At 42.0% G+C, this 11,399-nt stretch overlaps 1 pseudogene; it reads right to left on the bottom strand.

Annotated features, from left to right (window-relative positions):
* Nucleotides 1–377: 377 nt before the first annotated feature.
* Nucleotides 378–10,940, bottom strand: LOC132643954 (uncharacterized; annotated as a pseudogene).
* Nucleotides 10,941–11,399: the final 459 nt, after the last annotated feature.

Here is an 11,399-nt window from a genome sequence, read left to right as displayed (position 1 = left end):
GGCGCGTCCTCTTTGCATTTAATGTGGCAGCATAAGCTGCATAGAATTCCATTACCAGGGTCGGGCAGTATTCAGCAGGCTGCATGAAGTAGGTCCATCGCAAGGCCTCAAGCTTGCGAATGATGCCCGAGCATTGATCTTGCAGCCCCTGTAGAGTGACCCTCTTTTCGACAATGAGGCCCCGGACTGGATTCCCCTCAGACTTAATTGTATTCCAAGTCTTATACAGCTCCCTGGATCCAGGCACGGTGAATCGTTGCTTCATTGCCTCTCTTCGCTGACCTCTAGTGACGGCATCCTCGGGCTCAGGAGAGGAAGCCCCATGTGTCCCCTCTTCAGACTGGGGGACGGGATCAGCCGGTGCCTTTTCTTTTCTCCTAGAGGTGGAGGTTTTTCGTGTTGCTCGTCTTCCTCCACTTTGAGGTTGATTTGATAGAACCATCCTGCACAACATACAAAAATATACCCATTATTTACTGGCATGTTTACAAAAACAAAACTTTGAAAGATGGCACCACCCGCGAAACCTCACATGCGAGTCACATGTTTTACCTGCGACTCGCGTATTGTGTCGCGGATGATGCCAGTAAACATGTTCTTTACTGTCAACACCTGCGACATAATGTGCGATTCACATGTCAAACATGCGAATCGCGGATTATGCTCGCAGGTGAGACAGTTCCCCTTTTTTTTTTTTTTATATTACGCAACACAGCTGCACACACACAAGAGCATATTTACGTAACTTTCTCCCTTAAGCGCATTGTCACCCCGTCAATCATTGGGAAAATCTATTCCATTACTCGCACCTATGTTTGATGGTTGTTCCTCACAAACGACAATGACATTTTGTGGCTCAAAAGGTATCACGGGTCCTATTTTACAGGTAATGATTTTGGGCGACTGATCATATTTCCACAACATTTAAACACTCACATAGTCTTTTAGGCATTTCGTCAAACACGTGGTGAGAGTGCGTCACTATTAGTTCTTACCACAAATGGGTACCCCAGAATTCCCTAGTCGCTATCTAATTTAGCATCAACAATCACTTCCTAGAAGGACTACACAAGCATGGGTACTCAAGACTTCCCCATTGTTCATCAATTTCCAAACAACCCATTTAACACATAAGATAAATCTACCCAATTAACTAATTACAACAAGTGGTATGGCATGATAATGACATGTAATTGAGAAATTAGTAGATACCATCTGTCGAGAAGAGAAAAGTCCAACATACCTTGAGAGTAGATGAAAGTAGGAAACCTTGAACTCCTTTGTTTTTTTTTTTTTTTTTTAAAATAAAAGGGAAGTTAGGGTTTTGATCTGTGATTAAGGATGCTTGAAGTGAAATGGGGATTATAGGAGGACTTAAGGAGAAGGGAGAGACCAAGAGTAAGATTATAACTGATAAGAACAGCCGTTACCTTCTTTTATTTCAAAGAAACTGAACCGCGTCGGGTCGGGTCGACCCGCGACTTTTCACTTACCTGCACAACATGCGACTCGCGTATTATGTCGCATGTTTAACATGCGAGTCGCATGTTGTGTCGTTCCTTCGCGGATGCTGACAGAGAGTTCAGCTTTCATGGGCTGCATTTGGCACCACCTGCGATTCGCGGATGAAAATCGCGGACATGACACGCGAATCGCAGATGATGTCGCATGTCATGCCAATTGGCATTTTTCGCAATATTCTTCTTTGTATGCACATTTTATTCCTACACACTTGGACACACTTCAAAACATCATAAAAGTAAGAACAATAAACACATGAAAATAAAACTTGGGTTGCCTCCCAAGAAGCGCTTGATTTTACGTCGCAGCACGACGTTGGTACCTGTTTAACCCTTTTATGGCTCGTTGAGGATGAAGACCTCGATAATCTTTGCTTCATTCTGAGATCCCCAGTAATGTTTCACCCTTTGCCCATTCACTTTGATTTTGTTACCACTTGGGCAAACAAGTTCAATTGCTCCAGATGGGAACACTTGTGTGATTTCAAACGGGCCGGACCATTTGGACTTCAACTTTCCAGGAAACAACCGGAGCCTGGAGTTGAACAGCAATACCCGATCTCCGATGATGAACTCTCTTTGCAAGATCTTCTTGTCATGGAAGTGTTTCATGCGGGCCTTATAGAGTGACGAACTCGCATATGCCTAAGTCGAAATTCATCGAGTTCGTTAATCTGCTCCAACCTCAAGTTTGAGGCATCACCCCATTCTAGATTCAACTTTTTCAAGGCCCACAATGCCTTATGTTCGAGTTCCACCGGAAGATGACAAGCTTTTCCAAATACCAGTTGATATGGAGACATGCCAATTGGTGTCTTGTAGGCTGTTCGGTATGCCCATAGAGCGTCATCCAATTTCCTTGACCAATCAGTCCGGTTAGCATTCACTGTTTTGGAAAGGATGCTCTTAATTTCTCTATTTGAGACCTCAACTTGGCCACTTGTTTGGGGATGATACGGAGTGGCAACTTTATGCTTAACCCCATACTTCTCAAGAAGAGTCTTGAACAATCTATTGCAGAAATGAGAGCCTCCATCACTAATGATTGCTCTTGGAGTTCCGAACCTTGAGAAGATCACCCTCTTCAAAAATGCAGTGACACTTCTTCCTTCATTGTTGGGGAGCGCGACGGCTTCCACCCATTTGGATACGTAGTCTACTGCCACCAGAATGTACTTGTTGTTGTAGGAGCTTACAAATGGACCCATAAAATCAATGCCCCATACGTCGAACAATTCAACTTCCAGAATTGGTGTCATTGGTAGCTCATGCCTTCTTGCTATGCCCCCATGTCTTTGACATTGATTACAAGCTTTCACAAAGTCATGATCATCTTGATGGATTGTCGGCCAATAAAACCCACTTTGAAAAACCTTAGCAGCCGTTCTTGAGCTACTATGATGTCCACCAACCGGTGATGAGTGACAAGCTTCGATGATGGGCATCATTTCTACTTCGGGTATGCACCTCCTTATGATGTTGTCGGCGCAAACCCTGAATAGATATGGCTCGTCCCAATAGAATTTCCGGGCATCACTGAAAAACTTCTTCTTTTGGTGGAAGTTCAAATCCATTGGCATAATGTCACTTGCATGGAAGTTAGCAAAATCGGCATACCAAGGGATCATGTCATGCGACCCCGCCATTACCTGCTCATCCGGGAATGACTCATTGATTTCTAGGCCATCCAATGGACGCCCACCCTCTTCAAGACGAGACAAGTGATTCGCCACTTGATTTTCACACCCTTTTCTATCTTTGACTTCAAAGTCAAACTCTTGCAAAAGAAGAACCCAACGTATCAACCTCGGTTTTGCATCCTTCTTTGTCATGAGGTAACGTAGGGCTGCATGATCGGTGTGAACAATCACATGAGTGCCCAAAAGATAAGCCCGGAACTTCTCGAAAGCAAATACAATAGCCAGCAATTCTTGTTCTGTGACAGTGTAATTCATTTGGGCACTGTTCAGAGTCTTGCTTGCATAGTAAATTGGGTGAAAGATCTTATCACGCTTCTGGCCAAGAACAGCCCCCATGGCAAAGCCACTTGCATCACACATAAGCTCAAAGGGTTGAGACCAGTCCGGGGCAATGATGATAGGAGCCGATGTGAGTCTCTCTTTCAGAGCCTCAAATGCCTTCAAGCAAGCATCATCAAATACAAATTTCGACTCCTTCTCCAACAACTTGCATAACGGGTTGGCTATTTTTGAGAAAACCTTGACAAATATTCTATAAAACCCAGCATGCCCAAGGAAGCTACGAACACCTTTAACGGAAATTGGAGGAGGAAGCTTAACAATAACCTCAATTTTAACTTGATCGACTTCAAGCCCCTTTTCCGAAATCTTGTGCCCCAAGACGATGCCTTCTCTAACCATGAAGAGGCACTTCTCCCAATTCAGAACCAAATTTGTCTCTTCACATCGTTTCAATACTTGGGCAAGATTCTACAAGCATTCATCAAAGGAATCCCCAACTACGGAAAAGTCATCCATGAAGATTTCAATGGACTCCTCAACCATATCGGAGAAAATAGACATCATGCAACGTTGAAATGTTGCGGGTGCATTGCATAACCCAAAAGGCATTCTCTTGAAAGCAAAAGTCCCATAAGGACAAGTGAAGGTAGTTTTCTCTTGGTCCTCGGGGGCAATGGTGATCTGGTTGTACTCGGAATACCCATCAAGGAAGCAATAATAATCTCTACCCGCAAGCCTATCAAGCATTTGATCCATGAATGGCAATGGGAAGTGATCCTTTTTGGTCCACTTATTCAGCTTCCGATAATCCATGCAAACACGCCATCCGGTAACCTTGCGAGTGGGAATCAACTCATTTTTATCATTTGCAACCACGGTGATCCCACCTTTTTTTGGTACGCATTGAATCGGACTCACCCATGAGCTATCCGAAATGGGGTACACAACCCCGGCATCTAACCATTTGATTATCTCAACTTTTACGACCTCTTGCATGGGAGGATTTAACCTCCTTTGATGTTCAACGCTTGGCTCACAGTCTTCGTCAAGCTGAATTTTATGTGTACAAATACCGGGTGGAATCCCTTGAATATCCGCAATACTCCACCCAATAGCTTTTTTGTATCTTCTCAAGATCACCATCAACCTCTCTCTTTGCTCATCCGTCAACCGGGCAGAAATAATCACAGGCAATGTGTTGTTGAGTCCAAGAAACTCATACCTCAAATGTGAAGGAAGAGGTTTGAGTTCCAAAGTAGGAGGCTCAATAATTGAAGGTTTTGCAGGAGGAGCTGCTCGGTTTTCCAAGTCAAGATCGAGTTTCTTTGGATTGAGGTGATAAGACCCCATTCCAATCAGTGCATTGACCATCTCCTCAAATTCTTTTTCGTCATCCCATTCATAATTCATTATCACCGCCGCCAACATATCACCTATATGCTCTTGTTCTATGGTTGTCTCCATTGCTTCATCAATTGTGTCAATAACCGACACAACACTCATATCCGCCGGTTGTTTCATTGACTTGTAAATATGGAAAGTGATCTCTTCATCATTCATTCTAAATTTCAGATCACCTCTTTCCACATCCACTAGGGCACGCCCTGTGGCTAAGAATGGTCTTCCCAAGATAATGGGAACTTCAAAGTCAACTTCACAATCCAAGATCACAAAATCGGCCGGAAAAATAAATTTATCCACCCTTACAAGCACATCATAAAGAATACCAATGGGCCTCTTTACGGTTCTATCCGCCATAAGTAATCTCATCGTGGTAGGACGGGGGGTGCCCAATCCCAACTTGTTGAATATAGAAAGCGGCATCAAATTGATGCTTGCTCCAAGATCACATAAAGCTTTAGCAAACTTGTAATTACCGATGGTGCATGGAATTGTGAATGCTCTGGGATCTTCTTTTTTGTGCACCAAAGCTTTGGTGACGATTGCGCTACAATGATGAGTGCCCCCCAATGTTTCACTGCCAGGGTTTCTTCTTTTGGTCACAAGATCTTTCATGAACTTCGCATAACCAGGCATTTGTTCAAGTGCCTCAACCAATGGAATATTTATTGAGAGCTCCTTTAATCGATCTATGAACTTGAGGAACTTTCCATCTTCCGCTTTCTTTGCCAATAGTTGGGGAAAAGGAGGGGGAGGCCTCATAACGGGCGGTGAAGCCCTTGGTACCTCCTCCGCCGCTTTCTTGCTTTCCGAGGCATCATTAATTTCCGGGAGGTCCTTGTCAGTGATGGGTTCTTCAACCATTTCCTCTTCATCACCCAACACATTCTCTTTCACCAACGCATTTTCCCCAACTGTTCTGCCACTCCTGGTAGTAATTGCGTTGCATTTATGGTCAACATCGTTCCTTGGGTTTGCAACTGTGTCACTAGGGAGTGAGCCTTTCTGCCTTTGGTTTAGGATTGCAGAGATTTGGCCAAGTTGAGACTCCAATTGTTTAATGGAGGTAGAGTGTGAACTAACAATTTGACCCATGGATTTGACCTCATCTCTTGTCTCCTTGCAGAAGGTGTCGGTGGATTCCACTTTTGTCAATACCCTTGACAACATCTCTTCAATTTTTGAATTAGCGGAGTCACTGTTGGGCGGTTGACCAGCGATTGGTTGATTTCCCTTTGGAGGGACGTACGGATTTGTGCTCCGATGATTGTTGTAATTGTTGTTGTAACCCCCTTGATTGTTTTCACGATTATCTCTCCAATTAGAGTGACCTTGTTCTCTGTTCCAACCTTGATTCCCTTGACCTTGCCGCCAAGATCCTTGATTTGGACCTTGGTAGTTCGGACGGGAACCCTCCCTCAGATTGTTGACATAACTTGCCTCCTCATCATACATTTGGAAGCATTGCTCATCCGGAGGAACCCCTTCACAGGTTTCTACAGCGTTCACCTTTTTGCTTCCACCACCCATGACATGTTTTGTCAGAAGGTCCATTTGGGTGACCAGTTTTGCCATGGATTCATCTCTCTCTTCCTCCTTGATCATCTCACGAGTGAGCACATGTTTGGAGGAACTTCCTCCACCCACTTCCGAATCTCTGGTGTGCCATGCTTCATTAGTCTCGGTCAATTTATCCAACAATTCACAAACGGTGGCATAAGAGTTATCCATAAGAGACCCCTCTGCAATGTTGTTCGCCACTGATTTGTTGACCGCATCTAAAGATCTATAAAATGTCTGTAGAAGCACACCATCGGGCAAACCATGTTTGGGACAGCTTTTGACTTTCTTTTTAAAACGCGTCCAAGTTTCATGGAGAGCCTCATCAGGAAGTTGACGAAAGTTGTTGATTACGTCACGGAGTTGTAACATCCGCGATGGAGGGAAAAACTTCTTGAGGAATCCTTCGGTCAGTTCCTCCCAAGTAGTGATGGATCCGGAAGGAAGATCATCTAGCCAAGCTGTGGCTTCCCCCGTTAGAGAGTACGGGAAGAGCCGTAGCCTGACTGCTTCCATTGAAACGCCCGGATGCACATTGGTAGAACAGACCCCAAGAAAATTTCTAAGGTGCCTATTCGGGTCTTCTTTGGGTAGACCTCCGAACAGGCCCTTAGTGTTGAGCAGGTGCAAAATTGTGTTGGTTATAAGGAAACTCGAGTTTCCAATCAAAGGCGGGGGCTGAATTGCAGCTGCATAGCCTGCCCCCGCAGCTTCTTCACCAACCGCTACTGGTGGATTTTGGACAGGCATACCATCCTCATCCATATTGCCTGCACAACAAACAACAACAAAAAGGAAATAAGAAAAGAAATAAAGACTAAAAGTAAAGTTTTACACTAATTAGTAAATTTCTAGACCGTATTCCCCGGCAACGGCGCCATTTTTGATAACGTCCAAATCCACCCTATTAATTAGAATGGGCACGGTCGTATGCAAATATATTTTACCCAACTATGAGTCGGGGTCGATCCCACAGGGAATACAATGAAGAAATATACTCGATAAGTGTAACACCTGACTATTAGTCTATATTTCAAGAGGAAAGGAAATATAATAAAAGTTTGATTGTTGGTTGTTCATTAAAGACTGAGAATGATTATAGGATGTAAACAATTGGTAAACGGGACTAAGGTTGTGGTTCCAATAGAGAGTAATGCGTTTGGGTATCAATTCAACTTATTTATTTGCCTAGGTGCATTAAGCCAAAGGTTACGCGATTCTTGCCAAAAGTTTTCCAACCAAATCAGCAAATTTCATCCTAAGCTTTTCCAAGCCCTAGGATGTTTTATAAGAAAGCACCCATGTAGCCTCAACTAGCTTTCCTATTCCTAGCTCAAGCTATTAGATGGATTTAATGACCCACATTGTTGCTATTAACTCTTTTCCTAACCTCTACTTTCTTTTCCAAGCAAAGTAATGGTGTTAAGGCACAAGTAATGTTGTACACCATCACAAGACATTTATGCTTGAAGAGTTAATAGAAAACACCATTAGCATATAAATATAGTATGAATACGAAACCCAATCACATAACTAGCACATTGGATACCACAACCTTAGCTGAAAGATTAGCTACTAATATTCATTAAAAGTAAATCAATCAAGTAAAATGTATTCATAAAGCTTACAAAAGTGTTGGATGAAGAAGATGACAAAGCTAAAAGAAATCTCTTAAGTGCTTCAACACCCAACAGTAAATGACTTCACAAGAGTCTATGCCAAAAACTGCAGGATAAAATAAACCAAAACCCTAGCAAATCTATTTATAGCATGTCCAAAACGGGAACAATTTCCAGACAAAATTGCCCCTGCGCATAGGGTGCGATTCGCACCTAGCGTCGCATGTTCGACCCGCGAATCGCGGATTTCACCAGACCATCGCAGGTGTCGCCTCTTCAGATAATTGTTGGGCACCATCCGCGACACAGTCCGCGATTCGCATGTTACACCTGCGACTCGCAGGTGGTGTCTCCTGTGGTGTCCTCTTTGATCCTCTCTGTCAACAAGTGTTGCACCGTCCGCGATTCGCATGTTACACCTGCGACTCGCAGGTGGTGTCGCAGGTGGTGTCACCTGTGGTGTCTTCTTTGATCCTCTCTATCAACAAGTGTTGCACCACCTGCGATTCGCGTGTGGTACCTGCGAATCGCAGGTCGTGCCATTGTTCAGTTCTGCTGGGTTTTTGCTTCATTTTGCTTCGTTTTGCTTCAAGTTGCTTCCGGCACATGTTATTCTACAAATTGACACAAAAACACGAGAAACGACATCAAAAGCACTTGGGGATTTGCAAAAGACTAAGTAATTGGCATCGAATGAGCCGTAATTTCACGGCTCATCAGTACCCCATCAAATTCATCTCTGCCTTTTACGCCAACCTTTTATAAATATCTCCTTTATCCTCATAATATGTCTATTCATTGATCTATTAATGTTGACACAGTAAATTGCTAGGGCAGGCTTGCGAAAAATAATGATGAATCATTCGCGTGTGATTCTTTTCCTATCTTCTTGTTACTCCTTTGAAGGGAAAACCTACAAAAAAAAAAAAAAAAAAAAAAAAAAACAGAAATGAAGCTAATGGCTTGAAACCAATGGCTACTGGCTGTCTATATATTTATAGATTTGATACTTGATGCTATTATATAAACATTATCAATGTCAAATTAATGAGATTTAATGGGAAGAAAAACATGGATGTTTGTCACGACCCAAATTATGGATCGTTGTGGCACCTACACTATCCCCCTGGGCAGGCGAACCACTCCCAAACATTAACTTCTATCACAACAATTGAATTATGAAACATCACATGTAAACCCAATTAAACAGTGTAATAAATAAGCCAAGCGGAAGAATACACTTTATTCATTAAAACTATTTTCCAAATTCGGGTCTAGACTCGTACAAGAGCTGCTAAAAGATCTACAACTTGAATAAAATTACAGACTCAAGACTGAATACAACTTCTGTTTTAGGATAAGAAGTAAACAAAAATTTGAGAAAGAGCGACACCGGGAATGTAGCTCCGGCTAGTGGCTCCTACAGAACATCTTCATGAAATCCTCGGAATCTAACTGATATCTCGAACATCAACCTGGAACAACTCCACACCCCAAAAAGGGTGTAGCAAAGAGTAGCATGAGTAATAACACACGTACTCGTAGGTATCATAAGCCGAAAACGATTAGCTAACGCATATAATTGTAGAGAAATCAACAAGTAGCACAAATAAGATATCAAGTATAGTCACTAAGCATGTTCGGATAATGTTACACGGCAATAATAAGCACCGTAAGTCACAATATTCTCTGGTCATAGCCTAGGTGCAAGCTTCTAATCCACAAGTCCGCCAAGTCTCAAGTATTCACTTAACAATCAGGCAACAATTTTTTTTTTTTGTTTGGTTAAAGCCATCTAAGAGGTGGGAATTTATTCAAAATCAAAAGAGGTTCTGTACAAAATCTGCAGAAACTGTAGCAAAAAGAAATAAGCTAACAAAAAAACTAACTACACAAAAGGAATTGAATACAAGTCAACTGCCAAAACTTGACAAAATTAGCAAAAATCTAGCAACTAAAACTCCAAATGTCTTGATTTGCATCCTTCTTTCACACCAACAAGTTTCACAGGTGAAATGGATCAAATCTCCGGAAGAAATCTTCAGCCTATTATGGATGAAGTTGAATCAATCTGCTGATGATGCCAATATCAGAAGCAACCAGTTTTTGTATTTAAGCAGAATTAGCTTGTTTGTTGTTTGCAGTAGGCACTGCATGCATGAATGCACCAAAACCAAACTAATTTGTACTGCAAATCCCCAAACCAATCATAAAAACATCTTCAGTGGAATGAATCCTAAAATTAATACCACACACTAAAGATGAGTTTATGGTCAGTTTGATCCCTTCCCTGAAAAGTGTAGTATCTTGTAACAGATCTTATTCGGAGATTTGGAACTTATGCTTTGTCTAGATTAATGAAACTTCTACCTTGAGTTGGAATTTCATGAAAGTGTCTGTATTGAATAACTTCTATACCTGCAAAATCAAAAACTAAGTTAGCAAAATAATCTGCCAAGCAGTTCCCTTCTCTCAAAACATGCTCCAGTTGAACTGCTTGGTCTTTCTTCATGTGTTGGATCCTCTGAACTACCAATGATATGTTCCAAGGAACTTCCCATATCCCATCCAAGACCTTCTTCATTGTCAATGAATCAGTTTCCAAGATTACTGGCAATAGTTGTTGATCAAAAGGATATTCTAATCCTTCCTCTATAGCAACTGCTTCTGAATCAAACAACAATTCAAATAAATCACCAACAAAGAAGTCCAGAAGGTAATGTGCGATACAATGATATTAAGAACAATATAAATGGAATGCAATGCACTGGCCAACGTTCCATACCGTACACACGTGCTAAGGATGGAAACCTCCACGTCTCAATAGCCATGACCCATGAGGGACCCAGGAAGTCCATGTACACCCACGTCCCGACAAGAAACCTCGGGCAGCGAGTACAACACATTCTGCTCCGATAACCACCTCGGATCACGGATTCTCATCTCTCTTTTATACGATCCGGCAAAGACCTCAGATGTTCCACTTTCTCACTTATCATCATTAGTACCAAGTAACTGATCATATCAATACATCATATGAAATGAGAATGTATGCCATGCATGATATCTTAACAATAACAAATCATAATCAATATTTCATCAGTGTCTTATCATAAGTACACATCACAATTCAAGCCTAATCTCATTATCATTCCTTTTTCCGAGGATAAGTGAAACATCAAGAGAGAGATGAATGCAACACAAATCTAACAAATCACATAAGAAGTATGGGATGCATGCCTTGCAATACCTCAGCCTCAACTAATCACATCAAATCATAAAATTCTCAAATTCATATTATAATATTCAATCAACAT

Source organism: Lycium barbarum, chromosome 6 (assembly GCF_019175385.1).
Source record: "Lycium barbarum isolate Lr01 chromosome 6, ASM1917538v2, whole genome shotgun sequence".
In the NCBI taxonomy this organism is placed as follows: domain Eukaryota; kingdom Viridiplantae; phylum Streptophyta; class Magnoliopsida; order Solanales; family Solanaceae; genus Lycium; species Lycium barbarum.
This window is presented reverse-complemented; position numbering and strand designations above follow the sequence as displayed.